At 34.5% G+C, this 13,881-nt stretch overlaps 1 protein-coding gene across 1 annotated transcript in view; it reads left to right on the plus strand.

Moving 5' to 3' along the window:
• The window catches only part of UNC13C (unc-13 homolog C), a 558,354-nt gene that overhangs the window by 182,998 nt on the left and 361,475 nt on the right, over positions 1–13,881 (plus strand). The gene's annotated exons all lie outside the window — the stretch shown is intronic.

The following is a 13,881-nucleotide window of genomic DNA, read 5'->3' on the forward strand; positions in this document are numbered from 1 at the left end:
TCATGTGTGTCTTTTGATTGCATCATTCTCTTTTGTGTTTGATTTCATCTCATGTTCTGTACAGCAACATGCTATACAGGCTTATAGCCTAGGAAGCATAGGTACGCCGTATAACCTAGGTGTGGAGAAGACAGTACTATTAGGTTTGCATAAGTGCAGTCTGTGATGTTCCCACAATGATGAATCATTTAACAATGCATTTCTCAGAACGTACCCCTGTCTTTAAATGGTACATGACTGTATTAAAATATTTCCCCCTCAATTATACAACATATTTGGGGATTCTAAAATCAAATTTGTCTCAACTTCATATCACACAATGTAACTTTTCTCAAGGTGAATAGTTTGTTATAATTTTTATAACAAAATAAACCCACACTGCTATAGATTAGTAATAAGAATGACTCAATACCATCTCCATATTAAAAAAACAAAAACAACTTAATACCTTTAGGCTTTTGGAGAAAATTTCTATTAGGTGGTTGAGAAAAAAGAGTAGATCTTTGATTTAAAAATACATCGCCCTTAATTACCAAAATATTATAACCTATGATACACACAAAAATCAGTTGGTATCATTTTTACACATATAATGTTGATCTGGTATTTATATATTTATACCTATAAAGTGTCTATGAAAATGGGTACCTATCCATTTCTGAGAGTAATTTTTCAAATAAAAGCAAAATTCTAACTATCTCCTAAATCTCTCTGTGTATCTGCATCACGACGCCCCTGCTCTGACCTGGATTTCCACCACCTTCTAGTGGAATGCCTACGTCCTTTCTTACCCCATACCAAGTTGTTCTCCCTACCTTAACCAGAGTGGGATATTTCAAAATGCAGTTGTGAACATGTTATCCTACCATTTAAAATTCCTTAATGGCCTTTCCTGGTCTTAAAATAAATATCAAAACCATTCGTAAAATGGCCCGCTCTTTGCATTTCAGTAACACTGAATTTCCAGCTTCTAAAATGTGTCTAGCTCTCTCTACCTGTGACATTTCCCCAGTACCCCTCTGGCCAGAGGAGTCTGCCTACTATTTTCTTTGCATAGTTAACTCCTATTTATCCATCAAATCTCAGTCAGTGTTTCTTCAGTAAAAGCCTTTCTTGATATCTGTGACAATATAGTTAACGTTTATAAGTCCTCACGACACTATGTCTCTTTCATGTCACTAAGCCATAATGATGCAGACTGTGTGTTTTTACTTACCATTAGCTCCTCAACATCCGAGTGTGCCTGGTACATAGTAGCACTGAACAAATGTGTTTAATCTTCTTACAACTCAATAGAAAGTCATTACATAGCACTCAGTAAACAATATTTAATCTTCTTATATCACTTAAACTAAGTAGAAATGCATTGCAATTGAAGTGAATTCCAATAGAATAAAAAGGCATAAAAAGACCTTGTTTTGGATAAACCAAAAATTTGTTAATTTTTCAATTGTGCTGTGTATGAAAGTATCTTACTCATGTACTGGAAACAGGCAAATTGTAATTCTATAAGAAGGAATTTTTATTTATCATTTGATCGGATATGTAATTTTAATAGGATAATTTGATAAAAAGATTTTATGAGAATGATGATAGAATACAGCCAACTATTTTAATTCATTATGTGATTGGTATTTGCCAAGCAATTTGCAAATATTAGTTAATCCTCATATGTGCAACTGTGAATTGGATTCAAACCAGGTTGCCTGACTCTGGAAGGATAAGCTCTTAAATATACAACTGCTTTGCTATGGCAATTATATGTGTATAATATTAACTATCATTTGTTAAGCATCTGTTATATGCTGGGCACTCTGCTAAGGGTTTATGTAATTGGTCTCACTTAAACCTCATTGCTAAGTTATCCCTATTTATTAGATATCCTCTCTGTGTATTTGCATATATTAGAAATTTAAAATTGTTGTTATAACAGATAGTGGAAATGAGCAATGCTTAAATGTTTATTATCTTTTCTAAATAGGGGCTTTTCTGAGGAAGTGATGCAAGCTCATTCTTTCATTGTTATAGTTTACAAATTCTCTAACAGCAATACAAATGTTTACATAATACCATTTTGATTAAACTACATTAATGACCAGGACTATGACTGATTTGTGGGTTGCTTTTGATTAAATGATATTCCAAAAAAATCAATTATTAGAAGTTAGAGATTTCTGCATCGACAAAATTTGGATAGAATATGGTCATCTGCTCTTTAGATATGAGAAACTCATTTTCTTCATCCTACAAGTAAGTGTAGAATGTATAAAAATGACGCAGGAGATGATCTCGTTTCCTCATCCAGAAAATCAACATTCCCTCCGTATGCAAGAGAAAAATGAGTTGAAGGATGTGGGTGTTCAGCTTGCTGTTCATATTCTATTTATAATTTCTTTTATTAAAAAAGTGAACTCTTTGATGTTACCGTTTTTAAAATTTCAATTTATTTTAATAGCACTTTCAAGAAAAACAATACCTTCTTAGCACCAGTTGCCTACTGAATCTTTGATGCCTATTAGGAAAATGTGTCCCCTAAGTAGTGCCTACTTCAATTGAAGTTATTAGGAAATTTGAAGAGTATATTAGGATGTGGAGATATGTCAACAGAGACAGAATGAAGGAGCATTAGAGGCAATTTTCTAGATATTTGGGGCAAATAGAAGCAAGATCATTAAGAGAAAAATTAAATTATGTAGCTCAAGAAGTTTCCTGGTCATGAGTCAATATTAGTTACATCAAAATTTATGATACCATGGGCAAGTCAGGTTTTCAATGCTATCCACAGCTGTTTTGTTATGGCATTTGATGCCACCACATACCCATTTCAGTTAAAAAACAATCCCATGTTGGAAGGAATAATATTATAAAGATAGAATTGACTTAGATAATTTATAATGAAAATTTATCTAAATGTGATGTAACACTCAGGTAAATGGTCTACTTTTTAGTTAATGTTTTGCATGTGTAAGGCTTTGGGGCCAGAACTGATTCTGAAAAATTCTATGAACTTGTCCAGTGTGGCAATGCCTTACTTGTGAGAGTTAAAACAATTGTATATGAATCTGTATCTATAGAGAAAGACAGAGAGATACTTAACCATATGATACATTTCCCTACTACGGGCACTTATGAATGGTATTAGAGTCCTTATAAAAGAGACCCCAAAGAGAACATTCACCATGTGAGGTTATTGAAAATGATAAATGTCTGCAAATCCAATACCTGCTGGTGCCTGGATTTTAGACTTCCCAACCTCCAGAACTATGAAGAATAAATTTCTGTGTTTTTTTTTAAAGCCACCCAGTCTATGGTATTTTGTGATAGCAGCTCAATCTCCATAAGACACCTCCATTCTTTTATGATAAACTGCTGCATGAATAAGTGGCAGAATCAAGACTTAAACCCAAGACCTACTGACTTAAAAGTTATTTCTTTAAAAGATCACTTATTTTTAAAATTGGCAATACATGCATGGTGGGGCAAAAGTAGGTTTACAGTTGTGAGTATGCAAAACAAAGTTTATTCTTGTATTATTATTTATTAATTATTGTATTATTTTCCATACAAACAATTGTAAACCAACTTTTGCCCTACCATCCATATGCAAAAATTCAAAAGGCAGCACAAGAACATAATGATAACTAATTCTCCCAATCCCCTACTTTTAGTTCATTTTTCTTAGAGACAACCACTGCTACCTATTTACTTAGGTATCCTTGTAGTGATATTCTGTACATTATAAGCATTTTAAACATGCTTTTATGTAGGCATTTTTATGTATGTGGAAAAGTGTATGATAGAATGCCATATATGCTATTCTGCATGTTTTTTAACTTTATGTATCATAGAGGTTCTTCCATGCTAACAGGTATAGAGCTGCTCCAATCTCTAGAAGCTATACAATATTTCATTTTATAATTTGTTATAGTATCTGGGAGGAACATTTACATTGCTTCCAGTCTTGTTTTATTAGTAACAATGTTGCAAGGACTATGATTTTTATACCATATATACCATTTAGTAATTTTGTTCTAGATGTATCTTTCTACATAAATAGAGTTGAATTCTGCTTTTTGATCTATATAATAATGGTTTATAATATTTAAACCATTTACACTATTGATATAACAGCCCTAGTTCTATCATTTTTTTCATTTTATGATTTGTCTTTTTAACCTATAATTTCTTTCATTTTTAGTGTGTGTATCTGGGTGATATGTATGTATTGTTGTGTTTGTATGACAGTTTAAGTGGTTTAATGTTCCTCCAATTCACTTGGTCATAGTTTCTTCACTCACTTCTTAGTTAAAATTCATCCCTAATAAATCATATATAATTAGTTTAGTCCAGATTATTTTATTCCTTCAATTTTTCTTCTTTACCACCCAAATATAAATTTATCATTTATTTATTTTAAATATTTTTATGAAGTTGTACATAGCTTTGAATATCAGCCTTACCCATGATTTTAAAAATAACTAGAGACCTGATGCATGAAAATTCGTGCAAGAGTAGGCCTCCTTCCCCCGGCTGCCGACATGGCTTCCCTCCAGCACCTGGGACCTGAGCTTCCCTCCTCCAGCCACCCGCAGGCACCCGGGACCCAGCTGGCTTTGCTCTGGTCCCGGCTTCATCAGGAAAGACGTCCAGAATGTCTGGAAGATGTCAGTCTAATTAGCATATTACCCTTTTATTATTATAGGTGAGTTCAGCAAACAAACCACTTTTCAGCTTCTGTTTCCCTTCTCCTCCCAATTAAAAAAAAAATGATTTCAGAGAAAAGAAGAAAGAAGGAGAGGGAGATAGAAACCTCAATGATGAGAGAGAATCATCAATCCATTGCCTCCTGCATGCTGCCTACTGGGGATTGAGCCCGCAACCCAGGCACGTGCCCTGACCAAGAATCCAACTGTGATCTGTTTCAACCCTGGGCCACACCGGCTAGGCTCCCCTCCCAATTTTTATCAATTGCATCATTTTGTGTCATCAGAGCGTATATTTACATTCTTGTTTTTTTTTGGTAATTTTAATGTTTATACCCATTACCCATTGCTGTGTTTGTATGACAGTTAAAATGAGTCAATGTTTCATCCTATGCATTTTACCATAGTTTCTTCATTCACTTCTTGGTTAATTGAAATTTATCTTTACTACTATTTCCATAGTAGCTATATTCTCTGAATGCTCAACATTTAAAAACATGTTTGCTTATTATGTTTATAATTGAATATTAACTGGTTTATTCATCATAATTCAATGCAGAAAACTCCTTTTCTCTTGTATTGGTAATTTAATGTCTTCACCTACTTACTCCTAGTTCAGTAATTTTAATAAGATAGACCTTGATATTGATTGTTCTGAGTCCTTTTTCATTCTGGAACATGTTTTTAAAACTTTATTTCTGAGATATTATAATTTATCTTAAAATATATTATTACTATCATTATTATTCTATTCCTTTACCTTTGGAGCATTGAATATGCATAGATGGGATCTCTTTGTGTTGGACTTTTATATCTACCTTTTTACTTGTAATTATTTTATATGCTGAATTTATTTTCACCATAATTATCTCATTCTTTTCCATCTTATCCTCCTTGTTTCTTTCTGTATTTTCAGTAGTGTCTGTTCCCTTTTATTCTAGTTCTTTATTTCTGTTTTCTTTTCCTTTCTTCTTTAGTTCTGTCTTCTAATGATTTACCTCTAGATGCTATTTAGTTATGTTTTCTCTGAGCTTGTGCATGTTTCCTGTGAAATCTTGTTTTAAACAGGAAATTATTTCATTATATTTCTTGAATACAAAATAGTGTGCTTGTCACAATTTTTCTTTCATCCAGGGAAACATTTTTATATCTTGGTTGCATTCTTTCTTGTCATTTTTCTTATTCTTTTCAACTTTATTTTGGTAGTGTCTTAATGTTGATCTTGTCTTAGTTTTCTATTGTTATTATTATGATTATTATTCAGTAATTTAAAAAATAAATTAGTTATTTTGAATCATCTATGGATAGAGGAGTGTCCCAGGCAAGAATAGCTTATCCTTAATTCACAAACATATCTGATGACACAAGGCTGGGCATTCATAAATTCTTTTAACTTTTACCTCTCTCCAGGCAACTGAGATTAACAGCTGCCAGACTGATCACATTTGCTATTATGTCTAGATAATTTCTTTTTTGTTGGTTCTTCTTGATTTACTTGACCATTATACAGTGTTGGGGACATATCTTTTTCACCACTGTAAAGGATTATTGACTTCATTGCTCAGAGTGGGATATCTAATTTTGATCATTGTGTTCTGTTGGTTTCATCTGAGAGATGTAGCTATAGGATTACTTTCTGAGCTTCTCCCTGTACCCTATTCCACCTTCACTATATTTCATAGCCTTTTCTCATATACTGCGATTTGAGTTACAGTATCTCCAGGTTTTATCTAAGATCAAATTTGACTCTCTCTTTTTCTTTCATTAATTTCAGATGAAAGGAGAAAGTAGGAAGTGCTATTTTTTTTTTCCATTTTCACCATAGCAACCTAAGTAACTCAAAGTTTATATTCTCAGTTACTCTGCTATACTACTACACTGCAGTATTAGTGCCCCACTATTGTTTTTCTAAATAACCGATCATGTTAGATTCATGATCATTTCAACTGGGGCTCCAGGTATTTACAAAGTTGTTATTTTCTTTTGCTTTATAAAGTACTAAGTGAGGTGATATTTAATATGTATCAAGTAAGAAATAAATTAAAGATTTGAACTTTTTAAGAACAATTGTTGTTTTTGAAGTTCTGATCAGATTCACCACGTATCTCCTAAGAACCAGGAATCTGTTTTTAATCACCACTGGTCACTAATGACCACAGGAATCCCTTCTCCAAGAATCTTGAGTGTATACAGCACAGCATCATATCCATTACCCAATACATGTTGACAAGTCCTCATTGAAAAAATAACTTCTTTCTTTCAAAAGCTAATACATTTTACTCTTTCCCCAAAGCCCATCACTTCCCACCACATTCTCTTCCTCTCTCCCTCTTCTTCACTCCTATCCTAGAAGCTTCCATCTGTGTTGTCACCATCAGCCTTACTCCTTTTCAGTATTTCCTCTTGTCCTAACTACCAAAAACCTCGCGCTCATATCCTCTGGTTCTTCAGTCTACCCCGCCATTTCTATTTTACCCTTTACAAATTAACCAGCTGAGGTAGGCAGTCTACTGGTGTCTATCATTAACTTCCTTTTACGGATAAGGCAACTGAGGCAGTAAGAGGTAAAATGACCTTACTTCAACATAAGGCCTTCTCCTCAGGGAAAATTCATCGTCCTATATACACTGCTTCCTTAAATGTACATTTCTGGATTTGATTTCTCATTCCCACTTAAGTCTCCTTTATTTTTAATGAATTAAAATTGAGTTATTCAACAAATAAAAATTAAATATTTAACTAAAATGTTTTATCCACTTTATTTTCATACACAGAAAATAATGTTTTGATTTTTAATTAAGGGTGACATTGGTTAATAAAATTATATAGCTTTCTAGTGAACAATTCTATGATACATCATCTGTATATTGCATTGTGTATCCCCTACCCGAAGTCAAATCTTCAGAAAATGTATTTTACAATTATACTTTTTCTCTAGCAGTTGTAACCCCACCTGCCTGCATCCTAAGGGTTAAAACCCTGCTAGTACTACTAAGCTCTTCCATCTTTTCTCCCTGACAGTATACATTTTTTGAGCAGCCTCTCTTCATTTAAATTCAATTTAATAAGGCAATTCATCATGGATTTCCGCTAGCTATTCTATTTTTAATCTCTTCCAAATCTAATCATAATTTCACACAACTGCTATGTGTTTGTGAACAACTTATCAAATAACTCCTTGCTCAGAAGCTGCAGTAGCTCTCTATTTGTTAATAGAGAATATTCTTTAATTCACCTGTTCAACAAGTGGTTATTAACTTCCTGCCATTTTTCAGGCACTGTTTTCGCCTCTCATGAAACTGTCATAAACAAGATCTTTTATGGAACTTAAATTCTAACATAAATATAAACAAACAAACTAGGAATTAACAGATAATATTAAGCGATATAAGGAAATAAAATAAGACAATGTGTTAGAGAGTGCCAGGTTAGCTTTTTGGAATGTTTTTCAAGATAACATATTTGAATTGATACCTTGATAATTAGATGTGGAGCCAAAAGGCTTTATTTAGCAAAGGGAACAAGGGTGGAAATAAGCCTAGCCAAGCAGGGAAACAGAAAGAAGCCTAGTGTACCAGGTAGTTCAAATATAGTGAACCCGGAGGAGGAGTGTCTGAATATGAGTTTGGAGTAAGGCAAAGGCTAGAACACTGAGGGCCGGGGTGCCTTCACACAGGGTATGGACTTTAGTCTTCATTTAGTGGAAAGTAATTAGGAATTTTAATTAGGGAATCTGACATACATGCGTAGAGATCACTCTGGCAGTTCTGTGTGAACCAGTTAGGAGACTATGCAAAAATCCAGACTAGAGAGAAGGACCGTTTAGACTAGACCAGTGATGGATATAGTTGATCACATTTTGAAATTCTTTAAGGTCTTTAGTCATATCCTATTTTATGAAACACTTCTTTTTTTCTGTGACACATACTCTTCATCAGCGTCATATGTGGAGGGATGATTTCTTGCTTGTGATAATGATAAAATCTATTTGTCTAACTGAAAAAAATTTTTTCAAAGTTCTTTGACCTATTTTGTGTCAAGAACAATATTGATCTATAATTTAATTAAACAGTGTTCTTAGTGTTAAATAAAAGACAGAAATTTAAAAAATCGAAGCTTTTAGATTAACGTTTGTAATGAAGATTGATGCTTTAATGTACTTTTCTACATTGACATGTAAGAATTTGATAATGTTACTTGATTCTTTGGATCAAAACAAAATGACGCAAAAAGCTTTGAAATCCAAACTGCTTCAGAAGTTGTCTGTGAAATTTAAATGTGAAGCCTGGGTAAATGCCTCAGGGTGCACTGACCACTGCTTTGGGAGTCCAGTGTGGGGTGCAGAGGTGAAATGGAGCGAGGTGCTGTCCAGGAATAGAAGGCATTCATACACTCCCACATGTTGGAGAGGAAACATTCCCTGCTTAGTGAGCCCTAAATCAGCCATGCAGCCTGCTTGTCCCCACAGGCACAGCTGAGTGGGTCTCTGCTCTTGAGATTAGGCACAAAAATATAAAAAATAAATATATTTTTAAAACAACATTAAACACTAAGCAGGTTTATTGAGAAAAAAGGACCAAAGAAGAAACCGCTCAAAATCTTTAATAAACACAAATAGGAAATGATAGAATCCATTAAGTTCCTCTCCATGCCATTTGTCATCATTAATGAAAAATTACATTTCTCTATTGTTTCATGAGTAGAATATTGAGTTTAGTTAGCCTTTTAGCATAGAGTTTTGTGTGTATATGTTTATGATTTTTTTTGTTCTTCCTCGAAATCTCTCACATTACTCATATAAGCAAGGTAATATTTCAATCCTGATTTCTCCAGTAGGTAACCACGCCATAAATAATTCTACTAGAAGAGGAAAAAAAAGCCTATGCCCTCACTAGGAGGTAGGATTATGTTCTACATCATCGTATCAGTAGAATCCTGGCTAGGAGAAAAAAAATGTAGGTGGGAGAATAGTTATTTGATAAGTTTAAAAATAACATCACCACTTTTCCAAGACACCATTCCATTGTAGCTTTGATATGTAACCAACATAAAATAATTGAGAATGGTTTTGAAGAGAGCCATGGATGTGCCAATTTTTCCTTTATTTGTTCAGTAAATATTGTTAAGTGGCCAACCCTACACTTTATGACCACAGAGGTAGAGTTGTGGGAGGAGGAGAGAAGTAGCCCCTTATGTACCACGGATGGATCAATAGATGCAGGCATTCATATCATAAAGGTTCACAGGTACAAAGCCAGTCAAAGGTCACAAAATCCAAACTCCCTCTCTCAATTTTCAAAATCCTCAGCACCTTGTTCTTCAGTCTCCATAATCTTAGTGGTTCAGCCTCATCACCATCCTATTGGTACTTTCTTTTCAGGGATGCTTACTAATATTGTTTTGTTTTAAGTGGCAGAGTATGAGGTTTCAGGGAAGTGAAACCAAAGGAAATAGTGCTGATGACTGCAGAGGGAGTCTTATTGCAGTTCAAATTAACTTGTTTTATATTATATTATAGTTGAATTAATTTAACATGAGCTACACAGCTTGCAGTATCAGAGCTGCATCTTACTTTGTCATTATTGTCATCCTGCAAATGCACATGCTCTCCGCCTTTCTCATAAAACTGCACAGTCATAGCCATCTTCTTTGTTTCATTTCCAACTTACCAACTCTTAAGAATATTTCCCTGTACTCATTCAAAATTATATTTCACCAAGAAGGAAAGCTTTTTTATGAATAGTAGATAGGGTTTACTTTTTTCTCTACTAAAAATATGACATGCTCTCATTTCCTAAGTAAAATATGAAAATCATCATCTTAAATGTACAGCTGAGCTGTCAAGAAAGTAAGGAAAGTCCTCAGGTCCCACAGGATGTGGGATTGCAAATACAGAGTGAAGCAAGCATCAAGCATCACTGCCTGAGGCCGTCTGCTGATCTCAGAAGCCTAGACGTTTAGCTTCAGCAGTATGCAGGCCACAGGAGAAAAGAATCGGGCACCTTCAAAAATAAGACTCTGTAGTAGAGATTCTTGCAAAAAGTAGGACCCCAGAAAGACCCATGCTACATTTATTTTTGTGGATAACAGTAAAAGAGGGAACATTCTCCAAGTCATTTTATGGAACTGGTACAACCTTGGTATTCAAATCAGACCTGGAATATAATAAGAAAAGTTACAGGCCATGTTCACTCGTTTGTAGATAGAAAATTACTAAACAATATAAAATAGTATACAACAATTTATAAAAAGACAATATATTATGACCAAGTAAGGTTTATCCAAGGAATTCAAGTTTTTTTTAATAGCAGATTATCAAATATATAGTAGCTGAATAAAGAAGAAAAATTGTATGAGCATTTCAATAAAATTCAATTAATAAGATTTAAACTCATTAGTCATTTTTGAAAAAAAAAAAATCCTAGTCTACCAGAAAGACAAATATCTTAACTTCATAAAAAAACCTAGAGAAAATGTCATGCTTAATGGTAAAACTTACACATTAAGGCCATGAATGAGAAAATATCCCTGTTATACGTAGCATTGTTTTGAAGATTCTGAAGAGCACCACAAGAGAAAAAAATTAAAAGCAGTTAATTTTTGGAAAGTAGGAAACAAAACTCTCATTGCTTGAAGATGACACACACATCTACATTGAAAACTCAAAACTATTTTCAAACAAATTATTAATTTTAATAAGTGTACTTAGAAAAAATATTGGATAAGTTTAATATATAAACTCTATTGAATTTCTATATATTAGCAACATGAGTTATACATGTAATTCGATAAAAATGAAGCACTCTGAATCTTAATAAGAGTATAAGAATAATCTTTAGGGATAATCTATTAGGTTATATTTGTGTTATTTATTGAAAATTAAAGAAATTAATTAAAAGCACTTAAGGAAAAAATAAATGAAATTATGTACCGTGTTGATGGATAGGATGACCCAATGTAAATATATCAATTTTCTCTAAATTGATCTCTAGGTTCAATATAATTATAGAATTTTTAAAATAAGTTATTGATTTTAGAGAAAAAGGAAGGAAGAGAGAGAAACATTGATGAGAGAAACATCAATCAGCTGCCTCCTGCACACCCCCTACTGGGGATCAAACCCACAACCCAGGTATGTGTCCTGCCTGGGAATCCAATCAGCGACCTCTTGGTACATGGGACTACACTCAACTGAGCCACACTGGCCAGGGCTATCATTATAGAATTTTTATGGAAGACAAAGGAGAAAAGAGCTAAGTAATCTTTAATAAAATAAACAAGATAGAGGTATTTACCCTACCAGATAATTAGCTGATTTTAAAACTATAGTAATTAAAATAGAGTAATGTTGGGAGATCAAAGTACTTATAAAATTTAGGATGATAATAACTTTTGCAGAAGCGGGAGAGGAATGAGATGGAGGACAGTCAATAAGGAAATAATATTTGAACTGAATAGTAAATACAAGAGTGTTTATTTTTACTTATGTTAAATACTAAAGGCCTGGTGCATGAAATTTGTGCATAGAGGATGGGTGGGGGGATCCCTAAGCCCGACCTGCACCCTCTCCAATCCGGGAGCCCTCCGGGGCTGTCCTACTGATGGCTTAGGCCCGCTCCCTGTGGTTCTATGCTGTCTGCGGGGCCTGCTTGGCTGCTCCTAGGTCGCCGCGGGTGAAGGCCAAGTGGGCCCTGCTGTGTGCTGTCTGGGGGGCCCGCTTGGCTGATCCCAGGTCACCGTGGTGACGGCCAAGAAGGCCCTTCTCTCAGCAGCCACCCCCTGGGACTGGAGGACTCAAGCAGGGCTGAGAGGAATGGGCACCACCATCTTGTGGCTATGGGCACCGCCATCTTTGTGTCAGAGTGATGGTTAATTTACATATTACTATTTTATTAGATATGATGTTACCTACATTGTAACATATGAATTATTTAATAATAAAACTGCTTAAATTTCATGTTAAAATATTAGTATTAAATTATGCTTTATTCTTTTAATAACTACTTTAATATTGGCTCTCAGAAACCTTGAATCTTAGAATTAGGAGAAATATTAGAGGTAATTTTTCCTAATCATGATTCATAACCAAAGTACCAAAGGGGTTTTTAAAAGATAGATGGCATTGCTCTCTTGAGATCTTTTTAATCAGCATTCTGCTAAACCAGGTCTTGGGTCAGGGGATTATTGGGTAAAACGAGTGATGATTGATAACGTAGTACTCTGTTTTAAAAAACAAACAGGCAGCCGAAACCGGTTTGGCTCAGTGGATAGAGCATCAGCTTGCGGACTGAAAGGTCCCAGGTTCGATTCCGGTCAAGGGCATGTACCTGGGTTGCGGGCATATCCCCAGTAGGAGATGTTCAGGAGGCAGCTGATCGGTGTTTCTCTCTCATCGATGTTTCTAACTCAATCTCTCACTTCCTCTCTGTAAAAAATCAATAAAATATATTAAAAACAAACAAACATGCAGCCCTGGCTGGTGTGGCTCAGTTGGTTGAGCCTTGTCCTGTGTGCCAAAAGTTCACCGGTTAGATTCTGGGTTGGGTTGCTGGATAGATCCCAAGTAGGGGCATGTAGGAGGCAGCTAATCAATGTTGAGTGTTTCTCTCTTTCCCTCTACCTTCCTCTCGCTCTGAAATCTGATGATCTCTGATTCTGACGATCAGTCAGTTTTCTAATTCTTCCTCTCCTGCAATATAAGACTTTTTTTCTGTACTATCATAATAGGCAGTCAATCTGTCTCAACTTGTATATTTCCATTGGTAAGAAGCTCATTAAGCAATTCTACTAACATTATGTTTATATTTTTCAAAAGTGTTAGCAATGAGAAAAAAGAGAGGTACTTTTTGTATAGCTCTTAGCATTGTGCCTCATGCCTGGCATGCGGTAAAGAATAGAAATGTTACTATTTCTATGTTTATTATAATTATAGTTATTGGTGATGATTCAATTTATAATTCCCTGTTATTTCCCAATTGGTCCTAGTTCTACTTTTTGGAGCAACAGAGGACAGTTCCCTTTTCTCTGCTATGGGACTTTTCTTTAAACATTTAAAGAATCTTATGTCATCTCTGAATTTCTTCTATTTGTTGCAAAATATTAGTAGTTCTTACTGTCTGGAGCTCAGCTGAGCTGGGGGAAAGAGAGAAGCTCAACTGCCAAGCATTAAGAATAGCTG

Source organism: Myotis myotis, unplaced genomic scaffold (assembly GCF_014108235.1).
Source record: "Myotis myotis isolate mMyoMyo1 unplaced genomic scaffold, mMyoMyo1.p scaffold_m19_p_1, whole genome shotgun sequence".
NCBI lineage: Eukaryota > Metazoa > Chordata > Mammalia > Chiroptera > Vespertilionidae > Myotis > Myotis myotis.